This window comes from Ambystoma mexicanum, chromosome 2q (genome assembly GCF_040938575.1).
Source record: "Ambystoma mexicanum isolate Mex_15411 chromosome 2q, UKY_AmexF1_1, whole genome shotgun sequence".
Classification (NCBI taxonomy): Eukaryota; Metazoa; Chordata; class Amphibia; order Caudata; family Ambystomatidae; genus Ambystoma; species Ambystoma mexicanum.
The window spans coordinates 341063069-341076305 of NC_090924.1; positions in this window are offsets into that span (position 1 = coordinate 341063069).

The following is a 13237-nucleotide window of genomic DNA, read 5'->3' on the forward strand; positions in this document are numbered from 1 at the left end:
TATCTGATGTCACTTCCTGCGGTTTCACAGTGGGATGAAGTCATTTGATGTCATTTCAGCTATACATATGATATAATAGAAGTGCCACAACTAGTTGCTTTCTGTAGATGGACTACTTACAATGTGCTCGTTGTATGAAAATGAAGCTCCTCTGGTCCTCACAATCTGATTATGACAGCTGGGAGCCTTACTTATCTCTATGCTTTGGGGGATTGGTGGTGACTTGGAATAGCTGAATTTAGCAACTATAAAACCTATTGTTGCAATCGCATGAAGGTAAAGTGGATACTTGGACTGAGGACAGGAGCAGGGAGTGGCTTCCATATAAACGTATCCTAGGTAAAAGGAGGCGATTTCTCAGCATCTCACGGGGCCATTGAGGACTGGTGGTGTATACTAGGATAATACACAGACATGACCCTCCTGTGATTGGCCGCCAAGGGATCATATGTGTACATAGTCATCTATAGCGTATTGTGTTATGTTAACATGCTTTTATCCTTTGCCAAATCCACACTGTAGTTGGTTCAGAGAACCTAGGCTTGCCACTAGAATGGCGTACTATATCCCTACCAGGGGTATCCACACCTTAGACTGCTGGAGGCTAGAAAATGAGCAAGGGGAAATAAGAGGATGGGAAAGTGGGAAATAGCTACGATAAACACAGGGAGCGAAGGAGATAGGGATGCAGAGGGGGAAGAATGTTCTGTGATGGTCTTAGGTGGATAATATTTCTGCAAAAAGGAGGCAGTGGTTGTTGTAAAGTAGTGTGATAATTGAATTGTGTTTCCAAGACAAATTTTGAGAATTTTAAGATGGCACACAATGGAGCTCATGCTTTACGTCCACGTGAATTGTACTGAAAGGACCGCCTTCATTTGCACTTACCGGCAAAAAGGTCCTCTCCATGCAATTCTTTTTCATTTACACTGTGAAGATCAAAAGGGAGGAGTAGAAAGCAGGCAAAATCACCTACACTCCTTTTTTTTTAACTTCACAGTGCAAATGGAGTAAATGCCACCTGCCATTCAAAAAAAGCAGGCAGCATTTACAATAGATGTCTGTGGAATCCGCTTTTTGCTGGTGTAAAAATCAGACGAATTCCATAGGAATCCACAGCATTTACACCAGCATGAAAATGTCATAATGGCGCAAATGTTGTCCCATTTGTATGGTGGAGAGGCTGGGGAGGTGAAAAGAAATATTAGGTTTGGTGCCCCCTCTCAATGAATGAAAATGGATGCATGGCGTAAACTGCAATGCATTCATTTTAGGCATCCATTTTCTGCTACGAAAGGGTCAACATTAGGTTTATGCAATGTTAGGTGCATGAGTGGCTTGAGTTTGTGCTTAGGCAATCCTCAAAGTCTGGTGGATTATTTGCTGGGTATCTTTAAACATTGAACGCCAGGTCAAACTTTAGAATTTTAGTCCTTTGACTGCCAAGCTGGTGCCGAGAACTGCACCATCATAAATAGATTTTGCATTAAGCTAAATGTTGTTCTTCACAGTAGGTAAGGTAATGGAGTGGTCAAACTAGTACAATAAAATTGGAAACACCTGACATCTGGATGTTAAAAAGGTAATTATTAAAAGAGTTTGTTTGGTGCGCCTTACTTTGGAGAGGCTATCAAAGTATATATGTAGCCATCTATATGGTGCTGGGAGTATAGCACAGGGACAACGCGTTTGTCTCAGAGCAATACAGGTTCGAATCCCGGGCTTGTGCTTAGAAACTGATCCCCGGTATTAAGCATGCTATAAAAGAACAATTATAATTATATTGAGAACATATACCCTGATCAACTGAAGCAGGTGGTGTTAGACTGCGTAAAAGCAAGAGCTAGATATGTGACAAATAGGGTGGGTAAGGAGAGACGGGACTTTATGCAGTTATGTTATGTCATTATACTTATAAGGCTATGACACACATTGTTGCTTGTACAGAACCTCATGCCACAGTAAAGCCGTCACACAATGCTGAGGAGGCAGAGGATATTTTGGGCTGTAAGCCAACAGCGTGAACACCAGCGCAATCAAAGGTCCACAAAGAAAGGCCCCTCAAACACCAGGCCAATGTGGTGAGAATGGGCGTGTAACAAAAGTGAATGTCCTCTAAAACAGAATCACAGGAAAGAGAAATGGTGATCTGGAGAGTTTGTACACCAGGAAACCATCTTATTAACAACTGTTAAATGAAGGTGAGTTTTGAACTGTAGCTCCTCTGGGAGCAAAGCCCTGGAACATTATGGGTATAGTTCTAGTGGTGCGATGCCAAGACTCCTCTTGGGCTGAGGCTGGGCGTATCTGAGATTTAATATGCACAATCTAGCCTTGTTTATCCTTCTTGACATAGGCTGCAATTACTGTGTCCTGTTAACAGAGTGCAGATCCTATGCCCAAACAAGGGTGTATCCTCTGCTTATCAGCTCACCTACTTTGGGCATTCTGGACCTTTTCATAAACTGCTCCTGTACATTATTTAAGTGTTTTGGGGGGTGCCACCTTGTGGGGTCTGGAAGAGAGGAGGAGGAAGAGAGGCAGGAACTAGAAGAGAGGAAGTTTTGGAATGAGATAAACAAAAGTAGAGAGCTGGCCGTTTTCAGAGTTCCTATCAACTTGAGGTGGTCTTCAATGCTCTAAATTGACGATGCGAGAGATTTCCATCGAGTTCAGCTCGAGATGGCACGGTCACACATATGTTTCAATCTTGTTTTGATGATTCTCAAGAGAGGCGATCAAGCAGTTCTTAATACACATTAGGGCACATATCTATTAAGTTTGTGACTAAGAAATAATAGCCTTTAATGGAAGAAAGTGGTGTGTACCATGTAAAGCGATTTAAAATTACAGGACAATCCACTGGCATCCAGACCAGCTGTCTGATTGTCAATGTAATGCAGTGATATCTGTTAAATCTAGGAAGAAGGTAGGCTGACTAAGCTTCTACCCACTAGTATGGCCCCAAGGGCGGATTGACTCCCTAGCAAATTTTACAAAACGTATAAAGCTGCGCTGCTCTCGCCGCTACTAGCAATGCTCAATGAGGCACTGGAAAGGAGGCGCTGCTAGAGTCTCTGAGGGAGCTAATCATTATCCCACTTCTGAAGCCTAACAAACCAAGCACGGACTGCGCATCATATAGACCACTATCCATGCTAAACCAAGACAGCAAAATACTTACGGCAGTGCTGGAAAACAGGCCGAGACCAGTTATTAAAAAAACTCATACAGCCTGACCAAACGGGGTATGTTCCGGGCAGGAACATAACTGATAACCTCTGAAGAATCCACCATGTAGTAGAACAAACTGAAAAGGACCCCCAGGAGGTCGCCATCATTTCGCAGGACGTGCTAAAGGCCTTCAACTCTGTCAAATGGACTTGGCTAAAGGCGGCCCTAAAAGAATATGGGATGGGGCCCATATACTTGAGAAGGGTTCAACTGTTGTATAGTAAACCACAAGCTAGAGTGTGGCCGGATCGACCATCTCAGACCAATGGCAACTCGACAGGGGCACCAGACAGGTGTGTCCATCGTCCCTGATGCTCTTTATTCTAGCGCTAGAGCCCCAAGCAATATATTTGAGGCAACAATACATGGAGGTTGGGATCCGAACAAAGGGAGGGCAACACCTGATATCAATGTACACGGATTACATGTTACTGTACCGGAGATACCCCAAAGAGAACCTACAATACATTCTAGAAGTAATGGGGCGATATGCAGTGCTGTCTGGTATCACAGTGAACCCCAAGAAATCATGCATATTTCCCCTGGGTAGATATAAGGGGCTACTGCAGGAGGAATTGCCAGTATTACAAATACAATGGGAGACGAAGACCTTTAGATATCTGGGGATCAATGTGCATCATAGTGTAGAGAGCGAAACAGAAAACAGAGAAGACGGTGGCTAACATTGAAAACAGCATGAAATTTTGGGCTAAGCTCCCCTTGACTATAATGGGGAGAGCTGCACTGCTAAAGATGGTTGTGTTACCTAGGCTGCTACACTATTTCACGAATATACCATATATGATTCCCAGGCGATTCTTTGTTAAACTCCAGGGCATAGGCAGGGGGTTCATATGGCACAATACTAGGAACAGAATAGTGCTGTGGAAATTGCAAAACACATACGACCAAGGGGGGATTAAATTGCCCAACTTTGAGATGTATTACTTGGCCAGCCAGCTACAGTATGTGGCGAGGTGGCTGTGGGAGGGCCCCACTTCGGAATCTAGGTTGTTGAGGGTTGATTGTGTCCCGTTCTTCCTGAAAGAATGGATATGGTTGCCTAAATCCCAGCGTGACAGAGGCACAAGAATGCAAGGCTTGGGATGGAAAACGTGGCAGCGGGCGTTCCGAGCAATGGAAAACCCGCATCCGTGTTCCCCACAGACACCGCTAGTGGCACTGAATGGAGTAGATGAGCAAATGAGGAAGATAGTCTGGAAGCACTGGGAACCGAATGGTATAGCAACACTGGGAGATGTGTGGCAGGAGGGGACAGCGGTGGAGTTTGACACACTGGTGGAAGACACGGAATTACACCAGGGACAGTACATCACCTACATTAGATTGTTGCGGATGATAAAAGACACCTGGTCCGAAATAGAGCTGGGAAACCAGCCCGACATAGCTGTGGAAACTCTTTACGATGTGTCGGAGGGGGGCCATAAGGTCTCCCGGATTTATGAATTGCTGATGTCAAGGGTAGGGAAGGGGGTGGTCCTGATCCTCGTCGTAGCTGGAGCAGTGCCTATCAAAAGAAGCACTAGAGTGCTCTTAGGTAAGCCCAAGCATTATTGCTGGCTACCTCGTGCATTTTTACCTGCATGCTATTAAGCCGCTCCCCCTTCCGCTTCCAACTCCCATAATTTGAAAGAGAGGGAATGAGAAGGAAATAACCCTGCCACCCACCAAGAAAGCTTTAATTTTCACCATTTGCGTCCACATTCTGCTCCTCCTCCATTGCCAACCACAAGGAGGAACAAGGGCTAAAATGGCCGCCTCCAGATTTGCCTGACTGCCACCAGCAACCTGGAACCAGAGGCTGCACTCCGATTGGCCAAGCTAGAGCATTTAGCCAATCGCATCTCGCCGGTAGGCGAGCGCCGGCCCACAACCAAAGGCACACAGACCCAAGGCAGGCTCCTGTCCCGAGCCTGTCCAGAGCCAACAGAGCACAGGGCCAGGACCTCTGCCCGTTCTGTTACTGCAATGCTGACCACCTACACCTCTGCCAGGACACCAACCATATGGTAAGCCCCCACTGGCTCACTCACGTGAATTTAGCTTTGATTGCTTGGCCACTGCCAGCCACTATACACCATGTAAACATTATTATGCACTTGCGACTACCACCCATCACTGGCATTACCGCAGTGCCACCGACTTCCCCAGCATCTCATTGATCGTACATGGGCAAGCGTGTCTGTTAGTGTACTTTATTTGAATTTTATTACCGTTAATATTGTACCATGAAATTGTAGCTTGAAAGCTGTTATTTCTGAGCTCCCTCCTCCACATGCCCCCTTGACATACACACTCCCCATGCCTGCATTGTAGACACACTGCCGAATGTGCCTTGCAGCACCTAGCCTTATGCTAAACTTTGCTTACTATGCCTAATGCACCTTTACTGAACCTGTTTATTGTGCTTATGTTGATCCTAGGCTAATGCGCCCATGTTGATCCTAGGCTAATGCGCCCAGATTAAACCTTGCTACTGTGCCCATGTTGAACTTAGCCCACCGGACTCATGTTGAACCCAGCTTGCCCATCCAGATCTTAGATCTATCCTGCCTATGCTGGATTCAGCTTACTGCACCCTTGCTGACTTTTGACCCCTGTGCCCCCTACTTGGCGACTTGTGTAGACTATAATTATCCACATTTGTCACTAGCATTGAGTTGCCTATATTACTCACTTTAACAGAATGTACCTACCAGGTATCTATTCACCACTGCAGAGAGTAATTCTCCACCTTATCTGCTCATCTAGCCACTTAAGCCACACTTTCAGCCCAGCCTCCACAGACGCCTCACCTCCCAACACCATGACGCACACCCACTCACCTACACCACTCACCTACCCAGCCACACTACCCTACCTATCTATCCTCCGTAATCCCTTTGCCAGAAATGTCAGACTACGTGCCAGGTTACCCAAACTATACGAACCTCGTGCCAGGGACTGCCCTCATTCTAAACTGACTAACTGGACTCCACCTGAGCACATAGTCACTCCTATCATTTGGACCTATGAATAAGACCTACGCGCAACTCAACCAACACTGCTGTCAAGCACACGCCTCACAATACAGCCATTCCACCCACCCCTAATAAAATCCTCGCCTTGCACAATGCCTAATCGCCCATGGGACAGACATAACAGACCTCATACTAGAAGAACAATTGGATTTTCTAGCTATCACCTAGTCCTGGCTCCATGCAGCTGCTGGCCCAGCCCTCATGCTAGCTATCCCAGATGACGACACAGTCTTCAGAGCAGACAGAATAGAATCCAGAGGCAGAGGCATCACCATAATTGCTAAAACTCACCTCAACATGAGACTTGCCACCTCGGACAACCTCACATCTTGTGAATCACCAATAGCTAAATTGCCCACTGCCAACTCCCAAACCATCACCATTCACCTACTCTACAGACCCCCCCGGCCCTCTAGGCTCTTTTGAGGAGGACCTCACAACCATCCTCCGAAACAACCCAAAGAATATGTCCCGGAGCCTCCTCCTAGGAGACCTTAACTTAGGCTTCAAAGACCCTAAAGACCCTCAGGCCACCCTTATCGACAACACCCTATCGGAATTAGGATTTACCCAAAGAGTGACCCTCCCCACCCATAATAAAGGGAGATCCCTTGACTTGGTCGCGGACTATAACTGCGTGGCTTCCATCACCGCCATTTCACCTCAGCCATGGTCCGACCACCATCTCCTCACTTTCTCCCTCGAAACTTCAAGTCCCATCTCCAATAACTCATTAGCCCCAGCCATCCCTACGAGAAATAAGAAAAACATTACAGCTGAAAAACTCATCCCCCCTCATCCTCCCGACCCTGAACTCACTATCTGCCATCTCCAATCCTCACTCCCTTGTAGATGACTACAACAAAATCATGAGAATCGCTCTAGACTCCATCGCACCGTTAAAACATAGAAAAAGCAAACCTAAAAAACACCTGAACACATGGTTCTTACCCTATCTCAAATCTCTCAGATTAGAGAAACGTAATTGTGAACAGGCTTGGAGACAATCACCCTCGGATAACAATAAACTGAACCTTAACAAAACAACTGCACCTTACAAAAAAGAAATTATAATCGCCAAACAAGAGTCCTACAACTTGAGAATATCACAAGACAATTCTAGTACAAAAGAATTGTTCACCATCATCAAAGAGCTGGAAACACCCATCACTGTCTTTGACACATGTGTGAAAGACAAACAATGGTGCACTAGTGTCCAAAATGCCCTATCCAATAAAGTAGCAGGCCTACAAATTTAAATCAACAAGAAAGAATCTCTAATCCGCACAGCCCTTGTAGCTAACACTACCTCTCCTCCCCCACCCCATAACTCCACACCTAACCTCCCCCTCCCGCTTTAACTTCTCCAAAGTTTCCACATTAGAGGTGGAAAAACTCATCCTCAGCCTCAAACTGCCAGGGCGACCCCTGCCCATCACAAATCCTCAAAGATGCGGCAAGAGACTTCTCACCCTTCATTACTAAGCTCATCAACGCCTCCTTCTCCTCAGGCACCATCCCCAGCAATCTCAAAGAGGCTTGGGTCCTCCCCTTCCTCAAAAAAACCCTCTTTAGACCCATCAATACCCACAAACTACAGACCCATCACCACCGTCCCCTTCCTGCTCAAAATACTAGATAACACAACCTATCTTCAAATACAACAATACCTAGAAATAAACCATCTCCTGGGAATCCCGCAGTCGGGCTTTAGACCCCAACATGGGACAGAGACTGCACTCATCGACCTTAAAGCTCAAATTGACACCCTCAGAGACAATGGGAAAACTGTTCTACTTGACCTCTCAGCGGCATTTGATTTAGTAGACCACAAAATCCTCTGTAACCACCTAGATTCTGCAGCTCACTTCTCGCAAGAAGCCATCAGCTGGATTGAATCCTTCCTTAACAACAGGTCTATGCGTGTCTTCTCTACGTCAGCCTCCGCCGACCCTATCCCCATCACATGCGGGGTACCCCAGGGATCATGCGTCTCCCCTACCTTGTACAACATGTTCACAAAGCCCCTGTTCGATGATCTTGATGGTCTGAGTATCACCTACACCAACTATGCCGATGATACCCAGTCCTCATCCTGCTGACAGGAGATTACAACAAGGATTTGGCCTTGGTGAACAGGGTGTACCTCATCATCCAGGCATGGATGGCCTCTCACAGTCTATGGCTGAATGATGACAAGACCGAGCTCATCATCCTTGGTTCCACCCCTAACCTAAATAAACTAGATCACAAATACGCCAGTTTCAGTATAGATGGCAATACCATCAATGTAGCCAAGGAAGTCTAAACGCTTGGGTTCTATCTAGACTCCACCCTATCCTTCCGTAAACAGGTTAGCTCCATGGCCTCCTCTACTGCTCACACATGTAAATTAATAAGAGCAGCCAAACCCTTCCTCTCAACCCAGAGCTGCACCACCTTAGCCAGAGCCCTAATCTCATCAAAACTGGATTATTGTAACGCCCTGTATGTAGGAGCCAATAAACATGTTACAAACAAAATCCAGATTTTGCAAAACAATGCTCTCAGTTCAGCACTGTGTATCTCCAAAAAAGAACACAACTCTAACATCAGGAGAGCCCACAACTGGCTCACCACCACCGACAAAATCATGCTCAAGATAGCCTTGTTGACGCACAAATGCCTTAACAATGTTGCCCCTTGCTACCTTGTCGATAGAATCAAGAGATACACCCCCAACCGATCTACCAGAACTGCCAACACCAACCTACTAACAGTCCCCAGGTTTAAGCGAAACAAAACTGGTGGTAATAGCTTCCAGGTGAAAGCAGCCCAATATTGGAACTCCCTGCCACTTACCTTAAGGACACCTCAAACCGACCCCCATTTTAGGCGCAACTACATTCAGTGGATAAAGGAAAATGACCACTAACCTCACCACCAAAACCTTACGTGCATCCTCAAATTGCTTGTTAATGTATCTCCCTTTGCATCTGTAACTGTATTGCCTTTGTATCTGTAACTGTATTGACTCGTGCTGACACCTGTAATTACTGTACAGCACTGTAACCAAGCTGAGAATAACCTTGCTGCTCCTGCGCCCTGATACCTTCGGGTTCGGTGCGCATTACAAATGAATAAACAAACAAACATCATAAGACAACATTGGGTGGAGGAAGCGGGGGAACCCATGAGTGATGGGTTGTGGGTGAGGGCACAGGATACCATAAAAAAGTGTCCAAGAATGCGAGGTTGTAACAAATTCAGCTATACGTCACCCACAGAGCGTATATGACCCCCCAGAAGGTAGCAAGGTTTAAGAATGCTGGAACACAAATGTGTCCCAAGTGTGGGGAGGAAAATGCGGGACTGGTAACCATGTTTTGGGCATGCCCGGAAATACAGAGGTTCTGGAGGGAGGTGGAGCTCCAACTGACCAAGAAAGAAATTAGGTTGGATGTGGAGTCCCTGTGGGCATGTATGGTTGGGGGGGGGAGGTTCCCCAGGCCGCGTAAAACTGAAACATGTGAGCAAACTCAAGGACTTGGCTTATATATTGGCGAAGCGCAGAATTGCCATGAGCTCGAAAGCAAATAGGGAACCCAAGGTGGAAGTTTGGTGGCATGACCCCCTGAAATGGACAGATGCCAAAACAGTGGCGTGGGGGAGGCATTTCATAGAGGGGGAAGAGGAGGAAGCTGAGACACGGACAGTATGGAGGCATCTAATAGCTACATTGTCAGCGGCGGCCCAGACTGGCCTAGAGGAAGAGAACTCCTCAGAGGAAGCAGAGGAAGGGGAGGCCCCAGAACAAAGGGAAGAAGGTGATGATGTGGGATAGGCTCATGGTAGGGGATGGGGGTAGTAGTTAGACAGTAAACATACAATGAGACTATATGATTATAGCAATGTATAACTGTTGTCTGCTGTTTGGTTGTTTGTTGAAACCAATAAAAATTGTTTAAAAAAAAAAAAGGTAGGATGGCTCAATCTGGATGAAGTCTCTGAAGCTTCCGTAGTCCCAAACTCCAATATTTCGGTAGACACAGATAGGCACAATTTGCATAGTCAAGGATGGGCATGGCCAGGGTCAAGATCACTTTGAATCTATTAGAAAAGTATACAAAGGGGAGAACCATTCTAAGTAGTCTCAGGGTCAATAAAACCGCACAACTATTGCAGCCACAGTACAAAATACCCTCCCTTAAAAAGTGTACCCATCTGAAGCTCATGATTAGACTGGAGTCTGTCAGGTCTCCTAAATTCTTCAATGCAATTGTCGGATGTGGGCATTCTCTCATTTCCTTAGGTCACAAGTGAAATAGCCATGCGCCTGCCTGCTAGCATAGGATTTTGTTCTTTGTTGGATTTATTTTCAAGATGATATTTTATGTTCAGCCATGAATCGCCAAGTGGCAATCAGCAAAAAGAATGTGGTTGAGAACTCCTCTGATTTCAGTTAAAAATAAATCAATGCATGGAGTGGCAAGAGGGCGCGTGAATGGAGGAAGCAAGCTAGTGCTCCTCCGTGTTCCAGACCCCCCCTAAATCGCAAATGTGCCCCCATTTGCCCCTCATACGTTGGTCCAAGCTCATGTGACAGAACAATGAGCCTGAAGAGCACTTGATGGGTGAAAACCTCATTGAAATCGCTACGTGGAATCTGGAGATAAACGCCCCTTGACTTTGAGGCCTGCTACGTGCAATTGGAACGTCACAGGCTATCCTCGCGCACTGGCGTAGTATTGGACAAGAGCGGTGTACATGGAATTCGCCCATCACACTGAATCAGCGCACCCACGGATAGTACTGTAGTAAAGTAGGAGTGCGCATACACTATCCCGCGCTTTAATGCCATCTCCCTCCTTCGTGTGAAGCACCTTCTCGCCCAGGCATGGCGTGAGTACCAACGGATGTTCGTGACAAAGCCTGCAGACACCCGCCCCCCCAAACAATAGAACGGACCCAGCAAAGGCTAGCGGACAACCACACTTCATGTGCACAATGCTCTGCGCACCCCACAAACACAGCGGATACCGCTGGACACCAACACAGAGCCTGTGCAAAACGGACAGAGGGGGAAGGCTCACAAGGAGGGACCTCCAGATATGGAGGCCACATGTGAAGCAAGGAGACATCGCCCACTGATGGCTGCCACTCTCCGTCCAGCGGCCAGTCTAGGTCGTGGGAGGTGCAGGTGCCCCACACCCAGCGTTCCTACTCCCAATGAGGAAAAGAGTCTTGCACATCCACCCCACCCCCCAAGATGAAACACAAACGATGGCAGCGCAGATTTCCAGGAAGCGTTTGGGAGCTGTGTGAGTCCCTGGTAGCCCAGAACCCCATCATTGAGACACTGCCCTGTGACAAGGGAGGCCAGGCAATGGACATCACGAATGAAACTCAGTAAAACAAAGCAGGCGCCGTTGGACACCAACACAGGGCCTGTACAAAACGGAAACATGGGCAAGGCCCACGAGGAGGTAACTCAAGAACCAGAAGCCACATGTGAGGCAAGGAGACATCGCCCACTGGTGGCTGCCACACTCCGGCCAGCGGCCCACCCGGTTTGAGAGACGTGCAGGTGCCCCACACACAGCATTCTTACCCCTAAAGAGGAAAAGGGTCTTGCACATCCACCCCACCCCCCAAGATGAAACACAAACGATGGCAGCGCAGATTTCCGGGAAGCGGTTGGGAGCTGTGTGAGTCCCTGGTAGCCCGGAACCCCATCATTGAGACACTGCCCTGTGACAAGGGAGGCCAGGCAATGGACATCACGAATGACCTTTAGAGAGAAGCAAAACAAAGCGGTAAAGTTTGGGCTTGGCGCAGGAGGCGTGGGCCCTCTTTTTTAGGGGCGTGTGCCTGGCTCATTGAATGACTGAGCCTACCTCAAGATGAAATGCGTAGTTGGCCTACACTAAGCAATTGAGAAAGCATCAGTACTTATGCTCCCAAAATGACAGAGCCGACTAACATGGACAAGCCCCTATGGCCCTAATACACACCACGCAGGAGCATTAAAACTGAAAGGAGTCCATCTGCGCCTCGGCGTATCGGGGTGCGCCGGGAGTCGGAGTCTTGGGGAGACAGAGAGAGCTTGTGCCCAGATCCCCTGAACAAGCAGCCAGAGGAATCCCTATGGCCAAAGTGGAAAAGTGCCACCGTGGCTACAAGGAGTGAAGCCTCGGATTGAATGTAGACTCAGGGTGACTCCCCATAGCACAAAGGAAACGAAGGGTGTGTGCCCCCCCCCGATCTGGGACGTGTGCCCGCCCGCCCAAGACAAACTAATCCAAATGAAGCAACTCTGAGGTAGCCAACCCGGTAACGACCTGACCGGAGTGCTCCCCTACATATGCCTCTCTATATGATATGATATATTTTATTTATATCGCGCTCATACACCAGTGTTTCAGAGCACAACCAAGCAAAGGAAAGCTAACAAGGGAGAACAAAAACAAACGATCTTACTAGGCCCAGTGACATTAAGAACGCGCAAGTGCATGGAGAAGGGAAAAGATGGAAAGTGTGTGGAAGGGGGAGAAGTGGAAAGTGCAGAACAGAGGACACAGAATAAATAATAAGTGCAATAAATAAAGTTAGTGAAAAGTGGTAGTGCAGCCAGCAAGTGCATGATTAGTCAGATAGGGTATATCTGATAAGTGCAGAAGAACAAAAGGGGGACTGTATGGGTACAGATCCCAGTGAAAGGGGTGGCCAGGAGCCAGTGCAGGAGGGAGGCATGGTGAGCAGGTACCTGGGCCAGAAGGACAGTGGGTGGCCAGGGGCACGGTGCCAAGAGAGAAAACAGATCAGCAGGGGAGAAGAGAGGCAAAGGCAGAAGCGAAGAGGAAGGTCTTGAGGTGCTTCCGGAACCGGAGATGGTTCTCCTCAAGATTCAAGGTGATCGGGAGGCAGTGTCAAAGGGAGGCCCCAGTCGAGGACAGAGATCTGCACCAGCTTGTTTCTTTGAA